General features: G+C 35.8%; 1 pseudogene; it reads left to right on the forward strand.

The window, feature by feature from the left end:
* Positions 1-18,818, forward strand: part of LOC116539715 — a 35,448-nt pseudogene extending 16,630 nt beyond the window's left edge.
* The last annotated feature ends 290 nt before the right edge of the window (positions 18,819-19,108 follow it).

Genomic DNA, 19,108 nt, shown 5'->3' on the forward strand with positions numbered 1-19,108 from the left:
ATGGTTGTCAAATATAAGGCTTTATATCTATGTTCTCTTTGTCTGTCTGCCTGTTTTTGTGCCAATGTCATGCTGTTTGGGTTACTGTAGCCTTAGAATATAGTTTGGAGTCTGATAATGTAATACATTTGGTTTTGTTCGTTTTGCTTAGGAGTAATTTGACTATGCAGGCTCTTTTTTGTTCCATATGAACTTAAGAGCAGTTTATTCTACTTCTGTGAAAGATGACTTTGGTAGTTTGATAGGAATAACATTGAATATATAGATTGCTTTGGGCAGTATGACCATTATAATAATCTTGATTTTTCCTATCCATGAGCATGGAAAATTTTTTCATTTGTTTGTGTCATATTTGACTTTTGTTGGCAGTGTCTTTTAATTCTCATTATAGAGACCTTTCTTTCATTTTTTTTGGGTTAGCTATATTTCTTTTTATTTTAGGTTGTAGCAATTATAATTGGGATTATATTTTGATTTGGTTCTTAGCTTAAATATTATTGGTGTATAGAAGTGCTACTGATTTTTATACATTGATTTTGTGACTTAAAATTTTGCTGAAGTTATTTATCTGTTCTAGGAGAATTTACCTGAGTTTTTAGAATTTTCTAGTCTTTCTCTTGCCTGATTGCCCTAGCTAGGACTTCCAGTACTGTGTGGGACAACCTTGCCTTGAACCCATTCTTAAGGGAAATGCCTCCAGCTTTTGCCCATTCTGTATGATGTTGGCTATGTGTTTGTCATAGATGGTTCTTATAGTCTGTTATGTTCCTTCAGTGCTAGTGTGGTGAAAGACTTTTATCATGAAGAGATATTGGATTTTATCAAAACCCTTTTCTGTACGTATTGAGATGATTATATGCTTTCTGTTTTTAATTTTATTTATGTGGTGAATCACATTTATTGACTTGCATATGTTGAACCAAACTTTCATTACAAGAATAAAGCCTACTTGATCATGGTGAATTAACATTTTGATGCGCTGCTGGATTTGGTGTGCTAGTAGTTTGTTAAAGATTTTTGTGTCTATGTTCATCAAGGATGTTGGCTAGTAGTTTCCTTTTATGATTGTGGCTTTGCCAGATTTTTTTATTATGGTGATAGGGAGGAGTTCTTTCTCAATTTTTTTTGGGGGGGATAATTTTAGTAGAATTGGTATCAGCTTTTCCTTGTACATCTGGTAGAATTTGACTGTGAATCTATCTACTCTGGGGCTTTTTTAGCTGATAGTTCTTTTGTTTTAAATTAGCAATTAAATTTTGAAATTCAATATTGGTATGTTCAGAGTTTCAATGTCTTCCTGATTCAAACTTGAGAGGTTGTCTTTTCATGAATTTATTAATCTTCTATATTTTCTAATTTGCATATAGAGAGTTGTTCCTAATAGCATCTGGAGATTGCTTGTATTTCTGTGGGAATGACTGTAATACTAACTTTGTCATCTCTGATTGTGCTTAGCTGGATCTCCTCTTTTTCTTTTCCCTGTTAATCTAGCTAGTGGTCTATCAGCCTTGTATATTATTTCAAAGAAACAACTTTTGGTTTCATTGATCTTTTTGTATGGATTTTCGGGTCTCAATCTTATTCAGCTCTGCTCTGATGTTAGTATTTCTTTTCTTCTGCAGCTTTGGGGTTAGTTTATTGTTTTTCTAATTCCTCTAGGTGTGACATTAGATTGTTAATTTGAGATATTTCTCACTTCCTAATGTAGATGTTTAGCACTATATACTTTCCTTTTAAGGCTGCTTTTACTGCATCGCAAAAATGTTGATGCTTGTGTCCCTGCTTTCATTTGTTTCAAAGATTTTTATTCATTTCTGCCTTAATTTTTTTGTTTACCCAAAATCATTTAGAAGTTTGCTTAATTTCTATATTATTGTGTGGTTTTGAGAGATCTTTTTGGTATTGATTTTTTTTTTTTCCTTAATAGTGTTCTGAGAGTTTGGTATCAACCAATAATAATAATTTCAAAACCAATAATAATTTCATTGTTTTAAATTTATTGTGACTTGCTTTATGACTGAGTATGTGGTCTTAGAGTACGTTCTGTGTGAAGATTAGAAGAATGTATATTCTGTGGTTAATGGGTGGAGTATTCTGTAGATGTCTATAGGTCCAATTTTTCAAGTGTAGAATTTAGGTCCAGACTTTCATTGCTAGTTTTCTGCCTGAATGATCTAACACTGCCAGTTGAGTGTTAAAGTTCCTCACTATTATTGTGTGGTGGTCTAAGTCTTCTCATAGGTCTAAAAGTACTTGTTTTATGAATCTGGGTATGCTAATGTTGAGTGTGTGTGTGTTTAGAATAGTTAAGTCTTATTGCTGAATTGAACCCTTTATTACTATGTAGTGTCCTTCTGTGTCCTTTTTGACTATTGCTGCCTTAAAGTTTGCTTTATCTGTTATAAGAATAGTGACTCTTGTTCTTTTATTGTTTTTTCGTTTGGGTGATAGCTCTTTCTCCAACTCTTTACTTTGAGCCTGTGAATGACATTACGTGTGAGATGGTTCTCTTGAAGACAGTAGATAAATGAGTCTTTAAAAAATTTAACTTGCCACTCTGTGCCTTTAAGTGGGACATTTATATTACTTACATTCAAAGTAAATATTGATATGTGACGTTTTGATCCTATTGTGAAGTTGTTAGGCTGTTTCTTACTAGTTCATATTGTGCAGTTGCTTTATAGGGTCTATGGGCTATGTACCTAAGTGTGTTTTTGTGGTAACAGGTACGATTCTTTTGTTTTCATTCTTACAACTGCATTAAGAATCTCTTGTGAGCCTTCTGTAGTGAAAATGAATTTCCTTAGTGATTATGAATTTCCTTAGTGATTGTTTGGCTAAAAAAGATTTTATTTCTCCCTTACTTATGAAGCTTAGTTGGCAAAATATGAAATTCTTTATTGAATTTTTTTTCCTTTCAGAATGCTAAAAATAGATTCTCAATCTCTTCTGGCCTACAAGGTTTCTGCTGAGAAGTCTGCTGTTAGCCTGATTGGGTTCCGTTTGTAAGTGATCTGGCCTTTTTTTCTAACTGCTTTAAAATGTCTTTCTTCAGCATTGATCTTGTACAGTCTGCTGATGATATGCCTTGATGACATGCATTTTCTATAGTATCTTAAGGTTTTGTTTGGATTTGTTGTATCTAGATATCTACCTTCCTAACAAAATCAGGGATTTAAAAAAAATAATTTCCTATAATATGTTTTCCATAATTTGTTTTTTACTCTTTTTCCTTCTCTCTCAGGAATGCCAATAATTCATAGGTTTAGTCACTGTATTTAATCTCATATTTCTCCAGTACTTTGCTAATTAAAATTTTTTTCTCTCTCTCTTTTTTTTTCCTGGCTCTGTTAGTTGAAAAAAAAATCAGCCTTCAAGCTATAAATTATTTTCTTCTGTTTGGTGTAACCTATTGATAAAGCTTTCAATTGTGCTTTGAAATTTCTTTTTTTTTTATTGCATTTTAGGTTTTGGGGTACATGTGAAGAACATGCATCTTAAGAGTTTTTCAATTCCAGAAGTTCTGATTGATTTCTTTTTAAGGTGTTTATCATTTTCTTCATTTCCTGGATTGCTTTAGAAGTTTCTTTGTGTTGACTTTCAATTTTGTCTTGGATCTCACTAGCTTTCTTGCTATCCATATTTCAAATTCTTTATCTGTCATTTCTGAGTTTTTATTTTGGTTAGGGACTTTTGCTGCAGAGTTTATGTTATCCTTTGTTGGTATCACAATATGCAGATTTTTCATAGTGCCAGAATTCTTGCACTGGTTCCTTTTCATCTGGAGATGTTGTCATTTCTCATTTTTTTGTGTGTGAAAGAATTTGTTCTTTCTCTTATATATTATTGTGTTTGTAAAAAATTTCCTCTTTTCTCCTACCTTGGGTGTGTGATTATATTTTGACTAGTATTTTTTGCTTTGCTTTCATAGCCTAACACTTCTGACAGCAGATTTTACATCGTGCTGTGCAATCCTACCTTCAGGCCAGTAAATGACACCTGCAGATAAAAGCCAACTGTGGTGCAAGCAGTTGGTATGTACCTTATCGTTGTTTACTGTGAGGTGCTCTCTGTTGCTTCAGGTAATGTGCTGGAGAGTGGAGTGCTAGGTGTCCTGAGTTTTCTCTTTCAAAAGGGTTAGGAGACACAGCTGGACAGAGCTAAAATCCCTGGCTTGCCCATGAATATTCCTATGGTGATACAGGGTACCAGCCCTGAAGAGGGTGGCTGGGAAGAGCTGCTGGTGAAAAGCACTGAAATCTCTGCTGGGCAGTGGGGTGGCTGCATTGGCTCCTTATCCTAGGTAGTAAGGAATGTGGACTGTTACTCTATCAGAACCCTGTTCCGGAGCTTGTGACTCCTAGTTGAGATGCACAGTATAGTCTGTCTCCACACCACAATGTGATTGAGAGCCTTGGAAAACGCCTATTTTGTATCTCTCTGTAGGAGTGGTTTTGGGACAGAACTTCATCATTCAGCCTGATACAGACAGCATTCCGGTTTGCCTGTTCTCTGATGTGGTAGCGCTGCTGCTTTACATAGAGGAGGAGGAGGATCCACCTTTGGAACCCTGTGAGTGTGTGTTGGTTGTGGTGGTGGTGGCTTATCAGGTTGGCCTCACCTCAGGCCCTGGGGAGAGAAAGTAGTCAGGTGCCAGCCCAGCTGAAACAGGCTAAGTAGTCTCCCAATTCCCCAGCCCCTAGATGGCCCCCCCGGGCAGCCTGTATGAGTCCCTGTAGAGCTGGATGGGGTTTGGTCAGCCCAGTGTTCAGGTGCTGGCTGTGATGGAGAGGAATGGGTTGGTCCCCACATCTCTGGCCAAGCTCTCAGGCACAGGCTGGCAAAACTTCTAACTGGTGGGAACCCAAAGGAAGATCACAAGCCTGTGAGGGCAGGGTTTTAAGAAGAGTTCTGGGCATACTATGGTATGCAGCCTGTATAGGCTGTGCTCACACTGCTAAAAATAACTACCAGAAACTGGATAACTTACAAAGAAAATAGTTTAATTGGCTCACAGTTCTATAGGCTGTACAGAAACCATGGCTGGAGAAGGCTCAGGAAACTTTCAGTTACAGCAAAAGGTGAAGGCGAAGCCGGCACATCTTACCTGCCTGAGCATGGGGAAGAAGGTGAGGCGGGAGGTACTACAGACTTCTAAACAGCCAGATCTCGCCATAGCTCACTTGCTGTCATGAGAACTGCACCGAAAAGGAAATCCTCCCCCGTAATCCAATCACATTCCACCAGGCCCCACCTCTAACACTGGGGATTACAATTTGACATGAGATTTGGGCTGGGACACAGACACAAGCTATAGCACAGCCTCTCATGTATCTGCTCTGTTTGTTTTGTTTTTTGAAGTCTGATTCCCATGGGATCACCCCTATGTCTGCCTAGTTTGGACATTACTTAGTAATTCAACAGAGGATGTGCTCTGGCACCTCAAGCTAGTTCTGTAAGTTCTCCACCCCTACCACCCCAGCTATATGTGAGTTGAGAATTATATGCAAAGATTCAGCAAGTTCATATTCTCCCCAGGCTTTCAATTTTCACTGAGCCCTCTGGGGTTTCTCACACATTTTTAGCTTAGCTGCTAGCCAACTGTATTTGAAAAATTTATTATTTCAGTTCTTCTCTGACCCTCTTGTGTCTAAATCTTCCCATTGAATTTCTTCTTGCTCTTCTAACAGCCCTGATTTGAGTCCTCCACCGGCATCAGGTAAAGCTCTGGGATTTTGCCAACAAAACTGATAAGATGGAAATACCTATAGGCAAGAATGCTATAGACTCGTTTTTTAATCTAATGTAGTACCAGCTTTTTTTTTTTTTTTTCTGAGTAAACACTTCTTAAGTTGTCCTGAAATTTGTTTTAAAAATGTTTACCAGTTTTATACTTTTTTATACTGAGAAGAATAGATCCTCCTCTGATGACCATTGTCAGGAGAAAATACTTTATTTACTGATAGTACACCAGAAAACGCATTTGAGATAGTTAATGAATTTTTAAAAATTCCAAAACTAACAAACCTCTTATAGTACAGTTACTACAGACAGGTTAATATAATTCCCCCCTAAAACAAACAAACAAACAAAAACAACATAAACCATCAGAACAGTTAAAGCTCTTTTAAATAATAATTTATTTTAGTATCCAAGAATTCCATAATTTAAAACAAAATCTATTAATGAAGTATATTCATTTTATGCAATCCATATGATACTCAGTCTTATGAAATATACTGTTTGCACAATGTAAGTATTATAGCTTTTAAAGACTCAACAGCAAAGATGGATATATATGAGGCTTTCCTTTGTATTAATGAGAAAAATAAAAACAATAGACTCCAAAAAATATTGATGATATACTGAGGCATCAAATTTTATTTTCATATTAATGAAACATGTCTAGGCACAAAGTAATTATTGTTTTTGTAGTAAAGAGAAACCTGTTTTAAGAAAACAATGTATCTTGATAATAATAGCCATATTCTCCTTTTATTGGATGCGTGTTATTGAACAAGTACTATGTTAACCTTGTACACAGATCTTATTATTTGACCTTCACAATTGCCTTGTAGTGGGTGCCATTAGCAGATAGTTTGATTCAGAGCTTTACAATAGCAGCATTGCCTTCCTTTGCACATTGTTAATGTTTTGGAAGAAAAAAAAAGCGGATGTATCTTTTTTTTTTTTCACTGTATATTGAGAATTATTTAAATTACTAATCTGGGTCCCAGCATTTTGTGTATGTGTGATTCTGTATATACTTACCTCATTTGTATTTATTTAATTAATTAATTCCAATTTTTTGGAAAAATAATCGTTTTTTTCAAAAAAGTAGCAGAAGTCAAATGAGCAGAAGGGGTAGATTAAATCTATACTATTCTTGTTTTTGCTTGGAGTAAAGCTCTATAGGAAGTGAGATCACTAAAGGAAGGAGTCTAATTAAGAAACTAAAAGTAATATTGTTTTCTGGTGAGAATTTAAGGAATTGTCACCTTGATGGATAGTTGACTAAATGTCTGTAATTTACCCTATCGTCTTTGAATTTATTTCCATCTCACATGGGCCCTGGTTTCTTTCACCTGTTAGTCTAATATATGAACCACTGGCCTCCATTCATTTTCAGTCTATCACTGACTAAACTTTCATGGTGACACCTTGATCACAACTGCTGCATCTCCCCACTCCCCCACCGCTTCTGAGTTTCTCAAACATTCAAATTGAAGACCTAGGTTTGGCATTTTATGCCTTTCTTTGTTGCTTTTGACTTTTACATTTGGTGCTCAAACATAATTTTTTTTTAGTGTGTCAAATAATTTCTTTATTGCTGTCTCCTATGTTTTAGTCACTGTCTTCATCTGTCTGCCATCATCAGTCTTCAGTGAAAGTCAAATTTCAGATTTATTTGCTCTAAGATTATTTCTCCAACTGAGAAAATATTTGTCCCAGTTTTGCAATACCCTTTTCAAAATGTCAGACATTTTATAAAAATTTTTAACATGCAAATTTTATTTAATCCTATCAGCAACCTTGTGTAGGGAAGGTGTCATTAGCTCTATTATGAACATGAAGGACTGAAGTTGTTTTTAATATCACAACATTGATAAATATTTTATAACAGAAAAGTTGCTCAAATCCAAGGTCTCTGTCTTTCATAACCGAATTTTTTTTTCATTATGTGACTTTGCTCATACTGTAAGGTTTTCTGGAAAGTGAAGTAGAGCAATACACCTGGGAAATTCAGTTAATTTAACTAGAAGTTAATTTCTTTGATTGCAAAGTAGACATCCCACTAACATAATTTATCAGATTGTGGGAGGAATTTTTATGTTAATAATAATACATTTCATTGAGTAACTATTTTGTGTAGATATGTCGATATTTTGTTTTAGCTCATTAATCTTCACAGTAATATATGGACTGCTTAAATTCTTACCTAATGTCCATTCCTTGACTTGTATTGCATTCCTTCTTGTAGCTCAAGGATGCTATATTCTGACTAGGGTCTCCTTTTTCTCTTCACCTAATTTTTCCAGAACTCATTTGACTTTGCTCCCTCTTTCTACCAAAGCAGGCCTTATTAAAGTTACACAGTTTTTGGTCTTATCAAAGTTATCAGTGAACACATGCTGCTAAATTTAATGGTGCATTTTCAGTCTGCTATATTCTGTCAGCAGCATTTGACACAGCCAATACACACTTTTTCTTGAAAATTTTCTCTCTCTGGCCTTCAAGACACTAGTCTTTAGTTTTCTCTTTACTTCTTTGGTGACTGCTTTTCTGAATTACCTTGAGTTTTCTGTCTTTAACCTTTGAAGAACTTCTTTCGGTATTTTTCTTTCTTTTCCCCAACTATACTTATAGCCTAGATTATTCTTCTGAGACTCACGGATTAAATATCAAACATATGTGCTGATTACTTCTAAATTTATTTATTTAGCTAAGAGCATTCTGTATTATAGATTTATGTATCCACCAATCTATTTGACTTTTCCACCTTGATATTTAAAAGTTATCTCAAATAACACATTCAAATCCAAATTACTTGATTTTCATATACAGTCCTAAACCTGCCTCTTTTTGTCTTCCTCCATTAGTTTCTATCCTTTCAGTTACTTAAACTGTACATTTGTTTCCTATTGCTGTTGTATCAAGTTAGGACAATTTTTATAGCTGAAAGCAACACACATTTATTCTCTTGCAGTTCTGGAAATCAAAAGTCTCAAGCAAGTTTTATTAGGGTAAAATCAAGATGTTATCAGGGCTGGTTTTTACTAATGGCTCAAAGGTATAACTCATTCTCTTACCTTTTCCAGTGTCTAGAGATTGTCTTTATTGAGTCTTCCTTAAAATATATTTTTCTGGTTACACTGAGCCTGCCCTGAAAATCTAAAATAATCTCCCCATCTCAAGATCTTTAACTTAATCTCAACTGCTAAATCCCTTTTGCCATATAATTTAACATTCATAGGTTCCTGGGATTAGCATACATTTGGAATGCAGTTAATTCAGGCTATAGCAGACCATATGCCTTGGAGTCATTCTTTACTCCCCTTTTCTCTCACAAACTACATCCAACTCATCAACACATCCTACTATATATACGTACATTTTTGAAACTGGATCTTGCCCTAGCACCCAGGTCAAAGTGCAGTGACACAACCATGACTCACTGCAGCCTTGACCTCCTGGACTCAAGTGATTCTCCCACCTCAGCCTCTTGAGTAACTAGGACTATGGGTGCACACTACCATACCTGGTTATAGTTTTTCTAAATTTATATAGAGACAGAGTCTAACTATATTGCCCAGGCTGATTTTGAACTCCTTGTCTCAAGCAATCCTCCCACCTTGGCTCCCAAAGTGCTGAGTTTACAAGCCCAAGCTACCACACCCAGCCCTCATTTGACTTTTGAAATGTACCCATTAACTGACCACTTCTTATCACCTTCTCTGACCCCAGATTGTTGAGATCTCTGTCATCTGGATTCAAGGAAAACCACCAACGAATCCTCTTGCTTCTAACCTTGCCACTACATGGTTTATTCTTCTCCCACATTTTATTATGTCATATAACTTTCTAATGGTTTATAACCCCACTCAGAATTACATTTAAAATGCTCATTGTGGTTTACGTGTCTCCAAATCATGCCTCCAGTTTATCTGTCTGCCCTTGCTCTGTCACTTGTCCCCTCACACATTCCACTATAGTCATACATGTCTCTTTGCATGGTCAATCATAGGGCCTTTGAAATTATACTCTTGTATCTGGACTATTTTCCCCTAGATGAGTCCACAACGATGGATCTCTCATTATCTTTAAATTTCTCTCATCCTGTAAGACAAATTTACCTTAAAACATTATTGTAAATAGTAGAATGTCCCAAGTACTTTCTCTTACCTTGTTCTGTTTTCTTTTTAATACTTATTATCACCTGACACATGACAAATTTCCTTGTTTAATAATTTCCTGATGATCTCTTCACAAATCCCAGGATAGCAACCCTGTATTCACATGGCCAGATGATGGTAGTCATACTGTAAACAATTAATAACTATGTATCGAATGACTGAACAAATGAGTGAGTGAATGAATTAATGAATATAAAACATCTAAGTTAGAAGTAGAGATCATTTTCCTTGCTTTAGAGGCAAGGAAACTGAATCCAAATTGAGATACATGCACTGAATTATGAGAAGAGACAGAATGTGGATTTCAGCTCATGCTTTCTGATTTCAAACACTTGCTTAAGCTATACATTATAATAATATGCTCAGTAAGTGGAGCAACCAATGTAAAAGAATATAAAGATTTTAAGTTTTGGTACTCTTTACTGCATATGTATGATGCATAGTGAATCTTTTACCAGCGATGAGCAAGTTTGTACTGACTTTTAAAATTTATCTTAAAATGTATTTAACTAACATCTACTTTAAGAGGTCACAGGTATATTAAATGAAGTTTCTTGAGTAAGACATATGTATATATCATTCTTGTTTACTATAATTTTAAGACTACTTGCCTTGTCTTTTCCCACTATACCCGTGGCTCCTTCCCGTAAGTGTTTGTCCCATTGTACCTGCTCTATCCCATGAAGAATAGCACAAACACATTCTGTATCCCCTCATTCTACTTTATTTTTCTTCATAATATTTCTTTCCACTAATTGATATCATTTTATTAGCTATTTACTTAATTTACATAATGCTTATCTCTATCATCAGACTATAAACCCAGTAAAGGTAGGGGTTTAAAAATTATATCTGTTAATATATTTAAATATATTGTTAAATAGTATTTCTATGTTATTATTCATTCATTCACTGTTTAATTTTACTTTACCAGAAGCACTGAATAAATATTTTTGAAAGATAATTCTAGTAGAAGTGCATGTAGGCTAAGTTATTTAACAGTTTATTAGCTGAAAATTAGCAGATACTTTATACTTGCTTAGGAATTTGTTTATTCACTCTGCACAATTTTACTTAGAGCCTACTATATGCTACGAACAAAATTTTGTGCTGGGTGAAATGAAAATAAAATAAGCACAAATGACTAATATTTATTACAACATCAATATATCGTCAAAAATACTTTGTAACTTAGCTTCTAGTGTGGGTGGTGTTTATTGCAGGCTTCTGTCTCCAATTCTCACTAAGAAACAAATGCAACATGGAGAACATTAAAACAACCCAGGTCTAGAAGCCTGGGTTAATAGGCTTAAGAAAAGTCCTTAGACCAGTGTTTTCAATGCATTCTCCATATGGCACTGTGGTCTAAACCTTTTCTTGGGAACAATGTCAGAGAATGAAACTTTCCGAGACTGAATGCAAGTGGCCAATATTCTTTCATTATGAACAATCCATTACTCTTATGTTCACAGAATTGGAATAGTTAGTGTAAGTTAGAGGTGGTTACCAAGGCCCTTTGCGAGTAAGAGTGAGAATCATCATAAAAAAGTGCTGCCTATGGGGTCAATTGCTTAAGGCAGTCTAACTTCTAGGCTATGAGAGGCCAGACATTATTGAGTTTATATCATTTCCAGTCCCCTTAATAAGAACTGGTTGCCACTTAAGAATTTTTGGAAGGAGTTCTTACAAGAATAGAGTGTATCTTTGCTTGGAGTGTTCCTTTTCCATAAATTCCTTAAGAATCAAGCATGGCAGGAATAGGTACCTTAATAGGAAGGATTATTGGCACATTCACTTCTAACAACAGTCTTGCCTAGAAGGCCCAAAAGTGACGGCTATACACTCAGGGAATTTGGACTCAACACACAGACACACAAAAAGGAGAAATCATACTGAGCAAGGATCCCACTGTGACTGGTACTGCCTGAATAGATTTTACGTAGAAACTTAAAAGGTATAGAGTCCTTTGTAGGCCAGGAATTCTCTTTTCCAAATAGGCAGAACATGGCTTTAAAGTACAGGCTTTGGACTCTTTGGTAGCCTGTGTTAGGATCTCGGTTTTAAGAGCAAGTAACTACCTTTTCTGGCAAACTTGGAGGAATGATTTGTCTAATAACTAACTTGGATATTGTGTTTCATTTACAATATTTTAAAAGGCCATAACCACACTACTTTAACCAAATCCTCTTATTTTCCTGCTCTACGTTGTTTACAGTAAATTTAAAAAGCAAAATGGAACAATCTAATAGAGAATATCAGCCCTTGGTGATTTACTGACTACCACGTATCTATAGCCTGACCTGCCACCATCTGTCTTCACTAGATGGCTCCTGTGAACATTAGAAAACTGTGTTAGTGGGCCAGGTGCAGTGGCTCATACCTGTAATCCCAGCACTTTGGGATGCTGAGGTGGGTGGATCACAAGTTCAGGTGGAGTGCAGTGGTACAATCTCGGCTCACTGCAACCTCCATCTTTCGGGTTCAAGTGATTCTCCTATCTCAACCTCCTGAGTTGCTGGGATTACAGGCACAGACCACCATGTGCAGCTAATTTTCGTATTTTTAGTAGAGATAGGATTTCACTATGTTGGTCATGGGGAACTAACTATATGGGAAGATTTCCTAAACTAATGTGGAGAGATAAAAATTGAATGCAGTCATCATGAACTCAAAGGTGTGTGTTTGTGTATGTGTGTTTGCACATGTGTGTTTTCAAGCCTCCGCCTAAACTGCTTCGTGTGTCTAGATCATCTCATAAAAATCCTAAGAATTTTTGTTAGCAGATCAGGGAATGCAGATATTATAGGATATAATGCATAAGTAAAAACTATTACTGGGGAAAAATATTACGGCCTCAAGAAAGTGTGTAATCAATTTTTAAAGAGGTTTTGATAGTGCCTCAAGACAAACTCTGGGAAAATGCAGAAATCTAGCCCAGAAGTTTCAGGCAAAAATGCACAATAGAGGCCAAGTGCAGTGGCTCATACCTATAATCCTAGCACTTTGGGAGGCTGAGACAGGCGGGTCACCTGAAGTTGGCAGTTGGGAGACCAGCCTGGCCAACATGGTGAAACCCAGTCTCTACTAAAAATTCAAAAATTAGCCAGATGTGGTGGCACACATCTGTAATCCCAGCTACTTGTGAGGCTGAGGCATGAGAATCACTTGAACCTGGGAGGTGGAGGTTGCACTGACCAGAGATTGCCCATTGCACCACTCCAGCCTGGGGGATAGAGGAGACTCTGTCTCAAAAAAAAAAAAAAAAAAAAAAAAAGCATGATTGAGATGATTGAGGATTTCTGTTTTTCTCTAGAGCTCTTGCACTTGGGCTTAGAGAGCTCCATGAAACATAGTTCCAATGTAGAAATCTTTCTAGTCTGCTTTGCACTTGTGATACATATGGGAAAAAGAAGAACATCAGGCAAGGATGTCCTAGTCCGCTCAGGGTGCCATAACAAAATGCAATCAACGGGATGCCTGAAACAACAGAAATTTATTTTCTCACTGATCACAGTTGAGCAGTATTTAGTTTCTAGTGAGGGTTTTCTTCCTGGCTTGCAGACGGCCATGATATCATTGTGTGCTCACATGACCTCTTGTTTGTGTACTGGGAAAGAGACTGCTGTGGTGTCTCTCCTTAAAAGAGCACCAGACCTATTGGATTAGAGCCACGATTTATTACCTCATTTAACCTTCATCACCTCTTTATAGGCCATATCTTCAAATACTACTCATACTATTTTATTCTATACTATTTATTACACCTATTTATTGTACTGTTTATTTACTATATTCCTATTTGAGCTTATGGTTTCAAATTTTGAATTTTGGAGGGAAACAATTCAGTTCATACTGACATAGAAAATGCTTTTGCCATTTGCTGCAATGGAGAAAGAAGTTCAGAAAATTGGGTCTGCAGAGATTTTCAGGACACAGATCTTATTTACAGGGTTGCTTATTGCAAATATTGGATCTTCAGCACAAGGATAGCATGGATGTTATGTTTCTAAATTTCTATGCTAGGAAATGTTAAAGTGAAGGTAGACTGGAGAACATATATTCATGCTTATAGAAAAAACTAAACAAAAAGGAGTACTTCAGGAAGATATAGTAACTAAAGGAGTCACGAGGGCAAATTTGTAAATTTGCTGTGTGGGAGTCTTTCAGGAGCCATATGTTCAGTTTTTAAACTTCTCAATAGCACTTTACTCCTCAAAGGCTAGATTAAAGATGATATTGTAGGATGAACACAGATATATTTATTCTATCTACCTTTTACGATTTTATTTCCTTTAATATTTATTTTTAAATTATGGTAAAATATACATAACATAAAACTTACCATCTTAGTCCTTTTTAAGTATACAGTTAAGTGGCATTAAATATGTTTATATTGTTGTGCTACCATCACCACCATGCATCCACAGAATTTTCGTCTTGCAAAAATGAAACTCTGTATCTGTTAAATAATAATTTCTTATTTCCCCCTCCCAGAAGCCCTGAGAAACAAGCATTTTGCTTTCTATATCAATGAATGTGACTTCTCTAGATATTTTAGTATAATCGTTGTAGTTGTCATTTTGTCAACAGCTTATTTCACTCAGCATAATGTCCTTAAGATCCATTTATGCTTTATTTAGCCTGTGCCAGAATTTCATTTCTTTTTAAGGGGGTATAATATTTCATTGTATGTATACAATTACACTTTGTCTAATGCAAATAATGCTACTATGAAAATAGTTGTATAGATATCACTTCATGTCCCTGCTTTCAGTTTTTGGAGGTATATAACCGACATGGAATTGGCAGATCAAAGAATGAATCTATGTTTAATTTTTTGAGGAACTGCTATCCCGCTGCCTACAGTGGATGTACCATTTTACACAATTTTTGGCGGTATATAACCGACATGGAATTGGTGGATCACAGGATGATTCTATGTTTAATTTTTTGAGGAACTGCTATACTGTTGCCTACAGTGACTGCACCATTTTGCACTTCCAACCACAAAGCACAAGGGTTCCAGTATCTCCACATCCTCATCAATGCTTGTTATTTCCTGTTTCTTTCATAATAGCAACCCTAATGGGTGAGAAATAATATCTCATTGTGGTTTTAATTTGCATTTCTCTAATTATTAGTGATGCTGAGTATATATGCATGTACTTATTGACTATTTGTATATCTCCTTTGGAGAAACATTTATTTATTTACTTTGCCTGTTTTTAAATTGGATTTTTTGTGTTTTTTTGTTGTTGAGTTTTAGAAATTCCCCATATACTATTCTGGAAATTAATCTTTTATCAGATATGTTATTCGCAAGTATTTCTGTCTCTCTTATTCTGCATGCTGCCCTTTTACTCTGTTAATAATGTCTTTTTTTGCATAAAGTAAAAATATATTTTTGATGTCTAATTTGTCTACATTTTTTCTTTTTTGGCCTGTGCCTTTGGTGTCATGGCCAAAAAACTATTGCCAAGTCAAATGTCATGAAGCTTTTTCCTATGTTTTATTTTTAAGAATTTTATAGTTTTAGGTCTTATGTTTAGCTCCTTTCTCTGTTTTGTGTTAATTTTTCAATATAGTATGGGTTCAGGCTCCAATTTCATTCCTCTGCATGTGGATTTCCCATTCTACAAAGATAGTTTAATAGACTTCTTTTTCTACTGAATGGTCTGAGAAATCTGGCTGAAAGTCATCTGAAGATATAGATGAGGGTTTATTTCTGGGTTCCTTACTCTATTGCATTAATTATATAACTATTTTTGTTCCAGTGCCACACTGTTTGATTACTGTAGCTTTGTAATACGTTTTAAAATCAGAATGTAGAAGATAAGTAACTTAATTCATCTTTTCCAAGATTGTTTTGGCTATTCAGGATTCCTGGAGATTACATGCAAATTTTAGGAAGATTTTTCAATTTCTGGAAAAAATCATCATTGGTATTTTGATAGAGTTTGCATTGAATCTGTAGGTATCTCTGGGCTAGTGACATCTTAACAATATGATGTTTTGCAGTGTATGAATCAGTATGGCTTAATTTATTAAGGTCTTTTAAAATTTCTTTCAGCAATGTCTTATAGTTGTCAGTGTAAAAGTCTTTCACTACATTAGTTTAATCTATTCCTAAGAATTTTTTTATTATCAATACTATTATATATAAAACAGTTTTTATTTTTTATTGTTGATTGCTAGTGTAAAAAATGCAACTAATTTTTGTGTGTTAATTTTGTGTCTTGCAACTTTGCTGAATTTATTATTTCTAAAATTTTTTCGTGTGTGAAGTAGGGTTTTCTTCTTATAAAATTATACTGTTTGTGAACAGAGATAATTTTACGTATTTTCAATTTGGATTACTTTTATTTCTTTTTCTTGCCTAATTGTCATGGCTAGGACTTTCAGTATTATGTTGAATAGAAATGACAAAATGTGAGCATTCTTTTCTTGTTTTTAATCTCAATGGTAATGCTTTCAGTCTTTCACCATTGGGTATAAGATTAGCTGGGTTTTTCAAACATGGCCTTTATGTTGAAGTAATTTCCTTTTATTCATAGTTGGCTGATTGATTGTGAAATAGTGTTGAATTTTATTCTCCTGTCATTTTTTTTTTTTTGCATCAGTTGAGATGAATTTGTGGTTTAGTCTCTCCTTCACTCTGTTAATGTATTACATTGATTGATTTTTATGTATTAAACCATGCTTGCATTCCAGGAATAAATCCCACTTGGTCATGGTGTATAATATTTTAAATGAGCTACTGAATTCAATTTGCTAACAGTTTTTTGGTAAGCAATTTGTTCATCATGATATTGGTCTATAGATTAATTTTTTCTGTTTTTTCTTGATCTGGCTTTGGTATCAGTTTGATGCTTTACTCAGAATGAGCTTGAAAATGTTTCCTCCTCTTCAAATTTTCAGAAGAGTTTGAGGAGAATGGATATCAATTCTTTAAATGTTTGAGAAAATTTATCCGTGAATCTATCTGGCCCTGGGCTTTCCTTGCTGGGAGGTTTTTGATTACCGATTTAATTTCCTTGTTAGTTATAGGTCTATTCAGATATTCTAATTTTTCATGATTCAGTCTTGGTAGGTTTTGTTTTTCTGGGTGCATGTCTATTTCATCTAGGCTATTAAACTTCTTGGAGTGCAATTTATCCTAGTACTCTGTTGTAATCTTTTCATATCTCTAGAAATAGTAGTAATGTCATCTCTCTCATTTCTGATGTTAGTTTTTTCAATCTTCTCCTTTTCTTAATCCATCTAGCTAAAAGTTTGTCAATTTTGTTGAACTTTCCAAAGAACCAACTCTTGCATTTCTTATTTCTATTGTTTTATTTTCTATTATCTGTTTTGCTATCTCTGCTCTAATTTTTATTTCCTTTTTTGAGCTAGTTTTGTGTTTAGTTTGCTTTTCTATTTCTAGTTGGCTAAAGTATAATGTTAGGTTTATTGATGTGAGATCTTTCTGTCTTTTTCATATAAGCATTTACAGCTATAATTTTTTCTTATAATACTGTGTTTGTTGCATCATGTAAGCTTTGGTATGTTACAGTATAAGTTTCATCTGCTTGAAGATATTTTATAATTTCCCTTATGATTTCTTTTTTTGATCAACTTGTTGTTTAAGAATGTGTTGTACAGAATTCTAATAATCCTGACCTTCGAGACTGGGGCTATATTTTTTGGTGTCTTCTCTCAACCGACCCTGTCAAAGCTAAACAAGTCTTGTCTGAGATGCCACTGATCTCTGAGGAGACGGATCTTATTGAGCTAACTCTAGTGGATGAGCTCATCTGCCACATTGGTTCTTTGGCCTCTGTGTGTTATAAACCTCCCTATGTTTTTTTGGAAGAAAGTCATGGAGTCCATCATAAACACTTGCCAATATCACACGAGCACTGATCCAGGTGAAAGCCCTGTTGGTCCCACCACTGCAACTACTCTGGAACAGCTTCAGTTTATCCCCCCTCAAGGTAATCTTCTGGGGGAATCTTTTCAACCTTGAACTCAGTCCCCAGGTCAGTGTGCCACAGGTGTTCTCCATGCTGATGGGAGCAGTGGATCTTTCTGGAGGCAAACTAGATAGTCTGGAAGAGCAATCCTACATCCCATCATTAGTGCCTGCAACCTTTGCTTCTTCACCTACACCTGTGTGGTCAGCAGTGGACTCAATGATCTGTTTGAACTCTCCACAGGGATAGGCATGGCACCTGGTGGGTATGTGGCTCCTAAGGTTATCTGGCTACCTGCAGTAAAGGATAAAGACAGAGATTTCAGGAACACTGACTCACTACCAAGGGTACATCTTTATGGAAATGAAGTTCACCAATAAAGCTCTGCAGCATTTGACACATTTTGCAATCCAGTTTAACAAGAATAACTTTGGTGTCATCCCCAACACCCCTCTGTCCATCCATACACCACTAATGCCAAACCAGAGCATTGATGTCTCCCTGCCTCTCGACACCTTGCACAGGCATGAAGATGGAATCTCTGAATAACCAACAGATGGCTGTGAAAAACCATGTTGATGGTTTCCACTTCAACCTCCTCATCCCACTCAATGTGCTTTTCATAGAAGATGGCAAAATGGAGTGCCAGGGTCCACAGTGAAGGATATTCCCAGTGAAAATGAACTTCAGTTTCAGATTAATAAATGTCATTTAAATGCTGACACTGTTTCCAGCAAGTTGAAAAACAACAATGTTTCTACTATTGCCAAGCAAAATGAGAGAGGGCAGGACATGCTGTATCAATCCCTGAAGCTCACTAATGGCATTTGGATTTTGGCCGAGCTACATATTCACCTTACAAAACCCCAATTATGTGCTGTCACTGAAGAGTAGAGCTCTTGAAATCTCTCAAAACATTTATCAGGTCTACATCAGCATTTTGAAAAACTAACAAGACTGGTTCAGTACCTTCCAATAGCACTGTGATCGGTGCAAGCCAAGAACACTTAACTGGAAGAAATCGTATTTCTGTGTAGAATCTGAACCCAAACACTCTGAGGCCACCCAGCAAGGTAGTAACTATTCTAACATGTGCTAACATTAGGGCACAACCTCTTGGATACTTTTAGCTTTCTGTGAACATTTGTAACCACTGCTTCAGTCACCCCCCACCTCTTGCCGCCTGCTGCTGCTGTCAGTGTTTACCTGTGGGCTTCTCCATGCCGTGCCTCTGGCTGGCTT

Source organism: Sapajus apella, unplaced genomic scaffold, assembly GCF_009761245.1.
Source record: "Sapajus apella isolate SASKATOON/1434 unplaced genomic scaffold, GSC_monkey_1.0 scaffold131, whole genome shotgun sequence".
Taxonomy (NCBI): Eukaryota; Metazoa; Chordata; class Mammalia; order Primates; family Cebidae; genus Sapajus; species Sapajus apella.